Source organism: Lithobates pipiens, unplaced genomic scaffold, assembly GCF_037356315.1.
Source record: "Lithobates pipiens isolate NorthernLeopardFrog02 unplaced genomic scaffold, aLitPip1_a1.2 Scaffold_16, whole genome shotgun sequence".
NCBI classification, from domain to species: Eukaryota; Metazoa; Chordata; class Amphibia; order Anura; family Ranidae; genus Lithobates; species Lithobates pipiens.
In genome coordinates, this window is record NW_027507748.1 from 442,416,493 (window position 1) to 442,430,603 (window position 14,111).

Consider the following 14,111-nt stretch of genomic DNA (forward strand, 5'->3'; position numbering starts at 1 on the left):
GACAGTGCGACACTATTGTTGTTTTGAATGACTTTAGTTGGATATTGTTGAAGAAGTGCGTGTGTATTATAAACAGATTATATATATATATATATATATATATATATATATATATATATATATATATATATATATATATATATATATATATATATATATATATATATATATATATATATATATATATATACACACACATACATTCTTTAAATGTATTTATTATACACATGCACTTCATCAACAATAATATCCAAACATTTATTTCCTTTTTGTAGAATTTTACATATGCACATTAGTGTGTGTCCAATAGAAAGAGCAATAGAAGAAACAGATTTATTATGTTATAGTCATACAAGAACTTTATCTATAATAGAATTCCAACAAATGCACTGTCTCCCACACCCCCCCACTCCTAAAAAGTACCATTTCTTCATCAGGAGCAGGTGAGGAGGCCTTAAAGCAGAACTTTCACCTTTCAGTGGAGCTCCGCTTTGAATATGTCCCTGTTTTAGCTGGACATATATGGCTAAATTAAGTAAAACGAAGTACACTGGGTCAGGGCTACTAAGAGAAGAGATCGACAATTTCTGTAGGCTGTTGGAGTCATGGAGCCCATTAAGAAGTTTCCACCAACACCACAATCAGTGACAAGTCTGACTTTTGATGTCCTGCTGTCAGCAGCCATTTGTCCATGTTCCAATTAGAGCAGATTCACTAACCAATCCATGATTCAGAGGGAAAGACTTATACTTCTGTATTCAATTTGAATATCTCAAAAGCAGCAGCTAACACAGTGGACTGAGATATTCAAAGTTAGAAAATCTCTTTTCCGGAAACTCAACACATTCACTTTTTTTTTTCTGGAATGGTAGATGCCAGGTAAAAACAAAAATGTTTTTTTTTGTCTGACATGGGGAAAAGTAAAGCCCCGTACACACGAGCTGACTTTTCAACATCCAAGGTCCGTCAGACCGAGTCCGTCAGACTATCCGATCGTGTGTGGGCTGCAACGGACTTTAGCTTCGCAAAAGTCTGACGGACTTTAGAAATGAAGCATGCTTCAAATTTTCCCGACGGAACTCCGCCGGACCCGGTCCCCTTCGAAAAATCCGCTCGTGTGTATGCTACTCCGACGGACTAAAACCGACGCTAGGGCAGCTATTGGCTACTGGCTATGAACTTCCTTATTCGAGTCGGGTCGTACGTCATCACGTTCGAATCCGTCGGAGTTTAGTGTGATCTTGTGTGGCCAAGTCCGTTCGGCCGAAAAGTCTGTCAGAACTCCGGCGGAACTCCGGCGGAACTCCTTTGGAAGTCTGTCGGACATAAGTCCTCTCGTGTGTACGGGGCTTAAGAACCTCTGTCAGGTTTTACCACTCAAAAAAGCTAGGTGAAGAACACCATACCAAGGATCTAGCCAATCTGAAAGTTTTCCTTAGAAAATAATATCCCAAAGCGTTTCAGGGGCCAGGCCTTATGAAGGCTAACCTGCATGGGCAATTTAAATGAAATACAATACATATAGATAAAAATACAAATAAAATGTACATTTATAGAAATGATAAAGTCTGAAAAGAACATTTTTAGATAGACAATGTTAAAGTGGAATTGAACTTAAGAGACCCTATTAATCTCTTCAGTTATAAGTGCTCCTCTCTGCCTATAAGCATTAAAGTACCCTTAGCCACGCATGTGCAGCTCAGCATACATTTAAGGAATGACTTTGTGCTGTGATGATGTAACTCCTGTGCACATGAGCAGAAGTGTTCACAGCTTGGTCACTCAAGTGGCTGAATAGTCTGAACCCAGAAGGAAGACCAGGAGAAGATGTAAGCACCTGTGACTGGTGGAAGCACTGACAGCGCAGCACTAGAGGTGATGTATCTTTACTGTGATGTAAAAAAAAAAATAATAATACAAAGGATATGGGGTTTTTGAGTGATGTTCAAGCACTAAGCCTCTAAGTCAGTGATGGCGAACCTTGGCACCCCACATGTTTTGGAACTACATTTCCCATGATGCTCAAATACACTGCAGAGTGCATGAGAATCATGGGAAATTTAGTTCTAAAACATCTGGGGTGCAATGGTTCACCATCACTGCTCTAGGTAAAGACAAAGAGGCTTATTTAAAAAGTCTTTCCAGTGCATGTGCCTTAAATTACAGGACATGGTTAACCACCTGTGAATGTTTGTTGATTGTCACATTCATTCCCTTTTAACTTTGTCTCTAATGTCTGGCACACACATTCAGTTTTTTTTCGTTCAGCCCACCAGGTTGAATAAAAAAACTGAGAGATCACTGTACTAACTAAGTGATGTTAGGTGAGCAATCTCTCCCACTGTGCCTTTGTGTTCTAACAGGAGGGCTCCCCCCTCCGCCAAAACACACTAATCAGGGCTGATTGGATGCTGGTTTTCCAGCATGCCCCTTCAACCAAAGCTGGTCCCAATGGCCCATATACACGATCCAAAAATCTTACAAAAAAATACCACTTTCAAGGTGATCGTATGATAATCTGACGATTAGTAGACAGTTTTTGATAGCCAATCTCGACAGTTCATCCGATATTTTCCTTGTATGATACCAGGTCGGATGATTTTCGTTTTAATCAGTACAGTTGTCGTCCGAAAATACAATACAAATACACTACAACATATTATATAATTTCTGAATTTTTTATCTACGAGTATTTTCATCACTTTAGTAACCTCTTAATTTTCGCTATGAGATTAGCATGCAAAAAAACTAAACGGATAATCGTTCTTTTAATCTCATCATGTGTATGGGCACATAATCAGAATGTTGGCCGGTTCAGGAGAACTGTGTGTGCCCAGCTTAAGGGTCATAATGTGTTATTTAATCAACACAAACAGCTCGCTAGGTGCTTATGTAAACAGAATCATATGCAGAATTTTTTTGAAATCTAAAAAACTAATTTCATCATAAAGGAAAGGTGACTATGAGTAAAAAATTAAGGAGACAGATTTCTGGTTAAACGTCCATCCTATAATATAGTGTAAAATCAAGTGATATATTGTTGCAAGATTTGTTGCAATATGTCACCTATAAGAAGGAAAAGAGTATTAAGAAATCTAAAAGTGAGTACAAAGGGCATAAGTAATGTTACATAAATAAGTATGGGATGGTAAAGAATGCAGTGTAACAGGATTTGACAGGACTCAAGATGATTAATATTTCGTAAAAGTTAAAAGAGAGGATATGGCGCACATGCACTTCCTGTATAGGCTGCAATTCCGGCCTCGATTAATCCAGTGGACCCGATGATCGCCGCGGATCACCCTGCAGCTATACCAGGTATCTCACACCCCAGTCCACCATCCCATGGGGCAGATTTGGCTAGCTCAGTCACAGTACTAGACTAAATTACAGGCCCTGCTACAGGATTTGACACACAACATTACAATGGCAGTTGGGAAACTTGAACAGGAACTCAGGGGGGGCAATTGACCAACTTGGGGCACGCACTGACACCTTGGAAAGCAAGTTTGACAAAGTGCAATATGTGTGTAGCGCCGGGCTCCTGAAGAGCACGCACTATGTTTTTGTCAATTTAGATGTTTCTAAGACCATAGTTGGGTTTTAGGTTAATTGTAGTAAATTATAGTCTCATTATCAGTTTGGCTGGAATGTATTGTGTTCTGCTTGGCCAAAGGTGTGGGTGTCACCTTTGGCAGGCATTGTAATGCAGTTGGACACATTGGGTGCCAATCTTTCTCTGAACCAATCAGTGGGTGTGTTGTCTCGCTGTGTATTCTGGGAAAGGGTACTTAAGGTACTGAGGTCACGTGATTCGGGGTTCCGGTCCAGAGGATTCTTTCTGACTACCTGGTCCTGGTCCTCCTGACCAGCCCCCAGAGGCCCTCATGGCCTGGGGTGCGGATCCATCTGTTTCCGAGTCTCGGGTCTGGCTAGCCCAAGGCACAGTAACTGGAAGGAGGGTTCCAAGGTGGTCCAGTGCTGTCTCGGTTTTGGAGAGGCCCAGCAATTGAGAACGCAACCAGGGGAGGACTCTTCGGAAGAGGGCCCCGCAGAAGGCTGGCTGCTCAGCAAGAGCCTGGAAGCTAAGGTGGAAAGGACACCAGGTGAATCCATACTCGTACTGTATTGCCGGACCGGCTGCAAGATACTGGTACCGTAAGAGAGTTCTCTAACTTCATCCTTCAGTTTCAACCAAGTCTGTGAATGAATGAATGAATGAAATACTTGTATAGCGCACAATGCGAACTGAATCGCCTCTAGGCGTGGTGGCGAGCTTTGATCATCTGCTAAAAGAGGAAGGTCTTGAGTTTTTTCCTAAAAGCCAGGTGATTTTCTTCCAGGCGGATGTTGATTGGTAGAGCATTCCATAGCCGAGGCCCTTGGACAGTGAATCTCCGATCACCCTTGGATTTATACCGGGCTTTTGGCACGAGGAGGAGGTTTTTGTTGGCTGATCGAAGACTGCGGTTTGGTGTGTAATGATTTATTTTCTCCATTAGGTATTGCGGAGCTTCTCTATGCACGCATTTGTGGGTGAGGCAAAGGGTCTTGAACGTGATCCGATTTTTTACGGTTAGCCAATGTAAGCTCCTCACTGAAGGAGAAATGGATTCCCAGGTTTTTTTTCCTGTTATCAGCCTTGCCGCCGTGTTTTGGATCAGTTGTAATCGCGCAAGTTGATATTGTGGTAATCCTATGTAAAGCGAGTTTGCGTAGTCCAGTCGTGAATTAATGATTGTTCCAACTACCACTGCTTTGTCATTCTTTGGGATAAAAGGGATGAGTCTGCGAAGCATGCGCAGCAGATGGTGAGATCGACTGACTACAGATCCTATTTGCGCATCCATTGACATTTGTGCGTCTAAAATAACCCCGAGACTCTTCGCTTTGGTCTTTGGGGAGATAGTCTGCCCAAAGACGGTTGGTGGAGACCAGGAGGTTTTGGTTGCGGGCTTATGATTTGGGTGTAAGATAAGAAGCTCTGTCTTTGATTGGTTCAGCTGGAGGGAGTTGGTGGTCATCCAGTCCTCTATTGATTTGAGGCAGTTTTCAAGTTGTTGTTGGTGATCTTTTTTTCCATTGATCCGGAAATAAAGTTGCGTGTCGTCAGCGTAAGAGTGGAAGCAGAGATCTGAGCATCTGATGATTTGAAGGAGTGGGCGAATGTAAATGTTGAAGAGAACGGGTGACAACGGAGAGCCTTGAGGGACTCCGCAGGTGACTGCCCGAGTTTCGGAGAGGAATTTTCCTAGTTTCACTGTCTGTGACCGATTTCCTAGGAAGGACGCGAACCATTGGAGATCTATGTCTTGGACTCCGGCTACTTCTGTGAGGCGGACGAGTAGAGTATTGTGATCTACTGTATCAAACGCTGCACTTAGGTCTAGCAGTATGAGGAGACACGGCTCTCCGTTATCTGCTGCTTCGAGGGCGTCATCCCAAATCTTGAGGAGAGCTGTTTCTGTTCCATGACCTGGGCGGAAGCCTGATTGCAGCGGGTCCAGGAGTTTGTGAGTATCCAGGTGAAGTTGTAGCTGATGTACTACAGCTTTCTCTATGATCTTAGAAATGGTGTTGAGGCTTGTAATCGGCCTATGGTTGTTTGGATCCTGAGGGTCCAGGTTTGGTTTCTTGAGTAGAGGTTTGACGATGCCTTGTTTGAGGATGCTGGGAACAATCCCTTCGTGGAATGATCGGTTTATGAGGTGGGTTATGGTTGGAGCCACGATGTCGGAGCATTCTTTCAGTAGTTTTGTGGGGATGATGTCAATAGGTGAGGTACTGTCACGCAGTTTATTAATGATGTTTTTTGCGGTGTCTACGGTAATTGGAGATAGTGAAAATTTTGGCGGTTGCGGTATGTTGGTGCAGACATCCTCTTTATGTATTTGCTGGCTCAGGTTGGATGTTTTCTTCTGACAAATTGTTTCCCTGATGGTTTTGAGTTTGTCACAGTAATCCTGGGATTCGCTTTCTGGGGGTTCTAGGCACACCGGATTCATTGATTAACCAGTTTAAACAGTTCCCGTGGTTGGTTTGCGGCCGTTAAGATTGTATATGAGAAGTGGTCCTTTTTGGATTTGAAGATTGCTTTCCGATAATTCTCTGTCAGACCTTTGTAGTTAAATAGGTTTTCCTCTGTGGGATTTCTTCTCCATGTTCTTTCCGCTCTTCTGCGTTCTTGCTTTAGTACGGAGAGGGAGCTATTAAACCATCCAGCATTTTTCTTCCTGATGAGTGCCCTGCATTTTGGTGCTACCGAGTCTGCTGATTGCAGTAATGCCTTGTTCAGGGAGTTGAGTGTTTCCTCCGTAGAGTGGTTTAAGGTTATTGTAGATATCTTTTTGGACAGAGTGGTTTTGAAGGCTTCGGAGTACAGTTTTTTATGCGATCTGGTCCAGTGCATTGTTACAGATTTCCGTTTTGCGTTGGTGATGTTGGTAGTGATTTTGAATTTGATGGCGTGGTGATCCGTCCATGGCAGAGTTATGTTGTCGAGTATGTTGACGTCGATGTTCTGTTTGAAAATGAGGTCCAGGGTGTGTCCTGACCCATGCGTGGGATTCTTTATCAGTTGCTGTAGACCCAGTTCTTCTAGTTGATTGATGCAGGCAGTCGCGATGGGGTCTTTAGGCTCGTTTGCCCAAAGGTTGAAATCTCCGAGTGCCAGGAAATTTTTGAATTTTAGGGTGTGCATTGCAAAGGATTCCGTGAGGGGTGAAAGAAGATTGGACTTTGGTCCCGGTGGTCTGTAGCACAGTAGAATATGAGTGGTGTCATGGGGTGTTGGTTGAAGATGTAGCGTCAGGGTTTCCATAAAAGGAACTGGGTTCTGAGATGATGGTTTAGTGAGATCCAGGTGACCTTTAAAGATCACTGCTAGGCCTCCTCCTTTTTTCCCTATCCGGTGTTCGGTTAGGATCCTGTAGTTTTCCGGCACCAATTCGGTGAGGATGGTGTTGCAGTCAGAGGTTAACCAGCTTTCGGTGATGAAGAGGCAGTCTACATTGTTCTCGATGATGAAGTCGTGTACTTCCAGTCTATGTTTGACTGCAGACCTGGCGTTAATCAAGGCGCAATCTAATTGTAGTGGTCGAGTAGATGTCTTCCTGTGGTTGGGAGCTGGTTGTCGTCCGGTTTTTAATAGTTGTTCTCTTTGAAGTATTTTTTGTATGGAAGATGGCAATGTGGTGTTGATGTTCCTTAGTCTGTGCAGAACTTCAGCTGAGTATTTGAAGTAGCACATGGTTTGTGGATGCTGTTGATGGTACTATGGGCCTAAGATGATGATCCTGATCAGGGTATTGATCCTGAGGTGGGGCTAGGTATCAGACTTGCCGCCGTGCTTGAGGCTATTAGCGCGCAAGTTGATCAGGGGATGCCTATATGGATGCGGAAGGAGTTGTTGTATTCGGTTGCTGGCAGTTCCAGCTACCTTTACTTTAGGTGGAGGTCTCCGCTCAGAAAAGAAGTCTGGCTGTGATCTGGAATAGTCGTCCTAGGATAGCGTAAAAAATGGAAAGGAGGCCGGAGGTAGGGGTATGCTAACCTATGGTTGTTCCAGAGGAAGGCGAAAAACCCCCTGACAGTAGCAGCCAAACGCACCAGTGGGGCAAAAATTCCTTCCTGACCCCCGTAGGCGGTCGGACGGAGTCCCTGGAACAATCAACGGGGGGGGGGGGAAGGGAGGTGCAAGCTTACCTGGCTGCGGTTGTCCCCTTTAAACACTCTGGTTCCGGTGAATCTGGCTTGCTGTCAGCCTGACATTTCTGGAAGGCTGTCTGGTTGCCCCTTGCAGTGGGATCTTTAAAATGGATGGGAGGATGGATGTAGGATAGAGGTTAGAGACTCCTGTCTTAACTCCTGTTTTCAACTCCTGGTTGTTAACTCTCCACTTTAGTTCACAAAATCCACATGCAAGCCACAATCAGGGAGCAAGCTCCTGGGGGAGTTTGTATAACTACCTTTATACACCTGTGAACAATTAACCCCTCCCCTAATTTGGCAGGAAGAAAGAGGGGAAAAAAAAAATGCTGTTTAAAAAGTGTCAGAAAAAAGGTCTGTGGCAGAGACTTTTCATCCTAAAGTTCTATAACCAAGTCTGTGGCAGTGACTTTGCTTTATCTGAATCACCTGTCGGTTGCTAAATTCACCAAAAGGAGATTTAGCCGATAGTTGTAATATCCAGTTGCGAATGGCTATTCCCTGGATTGCATAGACAGAGAGATTCAAGTTTAAGCAGTCCCAAGAGTACCTGAGCTTTCCTACCCATACCCTCTATTCCCTACTGAGAGACTGTGTTCTGTTCAACGTCTATGCAAATAAAAATCCCTTTAAGCGGATCTGCCATCAGTCTCTATAGTTTCTGGGCCATCTACCACGGGAAACCCCTAGACGCAAATCGAGGTAAAGAAGGTAACAGTAAGCCCATTAAAACCAAATGCTCCTTAGGGGGTCAGTGCTACATGTGCATGTCCTAGAAGAAGATAATGCAGCCCTCAAACATACTGTTTCCCAGATCCAACTACAACAGGAAGATCTGGAAAATAGGGAACGCCGTCAAAATTTGAGGATTTGCGGAGTCCCTGAAACAGTCACTGACAAGGAACTGCAGGCCTATCTTCTTGGTCTGTTTGTCACCATAGCCCCCACACATTCTCGACATTGATTGGTGCCTGGACAGGGCCCATAGGTCCTTGGCTCCAAAACCACCCCCTGGGTCCAATCCAAGAGACATAATAGTCCACTTCCACTATTATGAAGCAAAGAAGCTCTCACTCTGGCCACACGCAATAAAAATCGCATAGATTTTAAAAGTTCCAAAATCCAAATCTTCAGCGATTTATCCCCCATCACTTTAGCCAAGAGACGCAACCTCCGTCCGATAACTATGCACCTGCAACAGCACCAAGTACCCTACAGATGGGGGTTTCCCTTCCGACTCGCGGCCTCCAGAGATGGAACACAATACTCAATCCGTGACTTGCATGAATGTGAGGCTTTCATTTGCAATCTGGGGTTGCCGCCTATCCCTGAGGAAGACCTTCCACCACCACCTCTAAATCTGATCTCTAACCTCTCCAAGCCCCCACAACGATTTGGAGCCTGGTTCGTCGAAGATATCAGAAGTCCTTTTCTACTCCTTAACGGCTCACCTCAGCCAGACCTCCTACCTGAGATACCCTGCCCTACTGAAGTGATCTTCTTATATCTTTTTATAGTCCCAGCCAGATGACCAGGACTTAGACGGAGGTTCCCCGGTATCTGAAGGGAGGGCTCTCCCTATCCTGTTTCTTTATGGCCATACTTCCCAGATGACGGCCCACTCTGCAGCCTACAAGATTCTGGTTTGTTTTGATCCATTTTTTTCTCCTACCATACTATGTTAACTGTTTAAGATTTTGACTTCTTCGAGGGAGCTCACTTCCCTCACATAAAGCTCCAGGCCCTAAAGGACTCCCCTATTCCTACTACGAAACCTTCCTCCCAACTATAGCTGCACACATGTTAAATTTATTCTCCTCCCTACTCAAAGGTACCTTACCCTATCCCCAGTTTCTGCATGCATACATCACCGTTATCCCCAAAGCAGGCAAAGACCCGTCTATCCCTGATAACTATCGCCCTATTGCTCTATTGAATTTGGATTATAAAATCTTTACAAACACATTGACAAACAGACATTCGGTTATCTTACCATCGTGATACATAAGGATCAAGTTTTTGTCCCCACGAGGCATGCAGGTGATAACACACAGCATACAATAGACCTCATTGACCTACTAACTCAAACTAAATCTCCTGCTCTGATATTAAGTCTAGATGCTCAGAAAGCATTTGATCGTCCCAGCTGGTCCGTTATGTTTGCAATTTTGTCGAAATACGGATTCTATGGACCCTTTATACAGGCCCTTCGAACCCTATATTCTCACCCCACTTCCCAGGTACAACTCTCATCCCATCTATCTCAGACATTTCCCCTCAGCAACAGTACCAGACAGGGATGCCCATTATCACCTCTACTCTTTATTCTCAGCTTAGAACCCCTGGCTGCTGCAATACGCGATTGCCCTAATGTTACAGGAGTATACTTACGTCAAAGAAAATATAAACGATCCCTTTTAGCGGATGAAGTTCCTCTAATGCCGCGTACACACGACCGGACTTTCCGGCAGACTAGGTCCGATGGTGTTCCTGACGGACTTTCGGCGGAGTTCCGACAGATTTTCCGAATGAACGGACTTGGCCACACACAATCACACCAACGTCCGATGGATTTGAATGTGATGACATACGGCCGCACTAGAATAAGGAAATTCATAGCCCTAAAAATTTGGAAAAGATGCTCCGATCATTACTCTCTATCTTCTCCATGCTCACCACTTCTAGATATTCTCTTTAATACGGACATACCAGACAGTTTGTCCTATGAGTGTATGCTACATTGGACTCGGGCCGGGCTTTTTCAGTTGAGGCAATTTGTTAATCCAACTACAAGACACCTATTATCTTTCGCTGACCTGCAAGAACAACACCAAATTCCTAAAACACTTTTCTATTTCTACTTACAAATCAGACATTTCTTTTCCACCAAATCCCCCTCCCTATCCCTGGACAAACCTTCAGATTTTGAAATGTTATTTGCCAAGGGCCCCTATGGCCCCAACTAATCTCCACCATATATAAAATTTTACATGAAGCCACCCCCATTACATGGGGAGATGGTCTAAGACACTCCAGCATTACATCTCCCTGTTAGATTGGGAAAGTATCTGGGAGTCCACCTCCAAAATTTCCCTATGTGTTACACACAAAGAATCTGCATATAAAATGCTTCTATTTTGGTATAAAACTCCAGAATTCCTACACGCTTATAACCTGACGATCTCAAAACTATGCTGGAGATGCAATAAAGCAGTGGGCTCACATTTTCATATTTTCTGGAAATGTCCTTTAGTCACCCAATTTTGGGCTCAGATCCAAACACTTTTATATACTATATACTAGGTCTATCCTTCTCAGGTATCCACAAAACCAAATGGAGGCTGATGTCTTTTATATTACTAGCTGCTAAAAGAACTATGCCTAGGCTCTGGCTCTCCACTTCTCCCCTGCTCTCTCACAAGTCCTCTTGATCTTGGCAGACATATGTAGAATGGAACATTTAACAGCCATAATTTATGACTCAATACAGAAGTTTCTACAAATATGGCAGACATGGGACGAATCCGAGTATAGCTCTGAGGCAAACAGTACCAACTGAAAGATAACAGACATGTACAGTACCTCTCACTTTTTCCCTGTGTCTTTGCTGACTTCATTCAATGTTGTCTATGATCCCATTCCCTTGGTACCTTTATTTCCCCTATAGATATGGAACATGTATCCTGCTGAAACCAAACCGTAGGCGTTTAAAAACTTTAAGTTTGTCTAGATTGCATTCTCATTATCATACCATAGGTTCTTCATACTGTTCTAACTCTGTATATACTTCAATGACAGTGTATATCTGCATCATCTGTAATGATTGTGATAAACATGTTACTATGTATCCCTTGCAAAAATGTGTTAAATAAACAATAAAAAAAAAAAAAAAGAGAGGAGGTTGGGAGAGATTTTGTAAATCTGGTGCAGAGGTACATAGCAACCAATTAGGCTTTGACAAAAGAATCTAGAACAGCTTTGCCAGGTTCTGTGTGTACTAGTTTTAGTAAATCTACCCGCTGTGTTTTTCTCAACAAAAGTGGAGTTACATTTTAATGTGTATTTCTGGCCTAAAGATAACTTTTAGTCTTATTTATTACACATTTATATAGCACAATTTACTCGGTACTTTCCATATGGCACATTCATATCAGTTCCTGCCCTCAAGCAGCTTACAATCTAAGTACCTTTCCATATATGCATACAAATACTAAGGCCAACTGACCTACTAGCATGTCTTTGGTGTATGGGTGAAATCTGGAGTACACAGAGAAAACCATGTAAGCACAGGGAGAACATGCAGACTTCATGCAGTTAGTGTCTTGGCTGAGGTTTAAACTGAGGACCGTATTGCTGCCAGGCAGATTTAATCACGTAGCCACTGTGCTGCCCAATTCTAGTTAGAGATTTCTCTCCTTATTTACTGTGATCAGACAGGAAGTGAGGAAAAATCTGCAACGGAACATAGACATAAATAATAGTTGAATGGCCAGCTTTGATAATTGTGCTGTAATTTCCCTGCCCGTTCTTGCCTCTTGCATATTTCTATTGGTCTGTGAGGCTGCCCATCATAGCGATGAGTCAAAAAGAATCTGAGAGGGTGGGTTTTAGTAGCAAGGCTTTGTACAGAAGACAGTAAGGAGAGAAATATGAAAAGGAGTCCTAAAGCTTCCCATGCCTGCTGGATAAAAAAAAAAAAACACATACAATACAATTTCTATGCAATATTTCATATTTAGCTGACAAAAATTAAAAAAAAATAAAAATATTTATTTAGAGCTGATTGTAATAAATAATGAAAATATAGTTAAAAAATACTTTACCAACGTTATTGGATTATTTAGCTGATTTTGTATTATACAGTGCATCCGGAAAGTATTCACAGCGCTTTACTTTTTCCACATTTTGTTATTTTACAGCCTTATTCCGAAATGGATAAAATTCATTATTTTCCTAAAAATTCTAAAACCAATACCCCATAATGACAACATGAAAGAGGTTTGTTTAAAATCTTTGCAAATTAAAAAAAAAAAAAAAAATCACATATGTACATAAGTATTTACAGCCTATGCCACTCAAAATTGAGCTCAGGTGCATCCTGTTTCCACTGATCATCCTTGAGATGTTCCTACTACTTGATTGGAGTCCACCTGTGGTAAATTCAGTTGATTGGACATGATTTGGAAAGGCACACACCTGTCTATATAAGGTCCCACAGTTAACAGTGCATGTCAGAGCACAAACCAAGCCATGAAGTCCAAGGAATTGTCTGCAGACCTCTGAGACAGGATTGTATCGAGGCACAGATCTGGGGAAATGTACAGAAACATTTCTACAACATTGAAGGTCACAATGAGCACAGTGGCCTCCATCATCTGTGAATGGAAGAAGTTTGGAACCACCAGGACTCTTCCTAGAGCGGGCCACCTGGCCAAATTGAGCAATCAGGGGAGAAGGGCTTTAGTCAGGCAAGTAACCAAGAACCTGATGATCACTCCAGCTTTTCTCTGAGGAGAGAGGAGACCCTTCTAGAAGAACCATCTCTGCAGCACTCCACCAATCAGGCCTGTAGTCTAGAATGGCCAGACAGAAGCTGCTTCTTAGTAAAAGGCACATAACAGCTCGTCTGGAGTTTGCTAAAAGGCAACAGAAGGACTCTCAGACCATTAAAAACAAAGTTATCAGGTTTGATAAAACAAATGTTGAATTTTTTTGGTCTGAATGGCAAGGATCATGTCTGGAGGAAACCAGGCACCGCTCATCACCTGGCCAATACCAAGCACACAGCCAAGATAACTAAGAGGTGTCTGCAGGACAACTCTGTGAATGTCCTTGAGTGACCCAGCCAGAGCTCCAACTTGAACCCGATTGAACATCTATGAAGAGATCTGAAAATGGCTGTGCACCAATGCGCCCCATTGCATGATGGAGCTTGAGATGTCCTGCAAATAAGAATGGGAGAAAATGCCCAAAAATAGGTGTGCCTAGCTTGTAGTATCATACTCAAAAAGACTTGAGTCTGTAATTGGTGCCAAAAGTGCTTCAACAAAGTATTGAGCAAAGGCTGTAAATATTTATGTACATGCTTTTTTTTTTTTTTAAATAAATTTGCAAAGATTTCCAACAAACTTCTTTCATGTTGTCATTATGGGGTATTGTATGTAGAATTTTGAGGAAAATAATGACTTTAATCTATTTTGGAATAATTCTATAACATAACTAAACGTGAAAAAATTGAAACGCTGTGAATACTTTCTAGATGCACTGTATATCCGCCGTTTTGAGCGGTGGAATAATGAACTGAAGTTTTCTGTATACAAGAAGTCATTTCATAATACTCAAAGCCATTCATCACTAACCAATATATTTAGAAATTATGTAGTTGGCTGACTATACAGTATATG

General features: G+C 42.6%; 1 protein-coding gene across 1 annotated transcript in view; it reads right to left on the reverse strand.

Moving 5' to 3' along the window:
• The window catches only part of TMEM255B (transmembrane protein 255B), a 106,783-nt gene that overhangs the window by 62,471 nt on the left and 30,201 nt on the right, over nt 1–14,111 (reverse strand). The window lies entirely within an intron of this gene.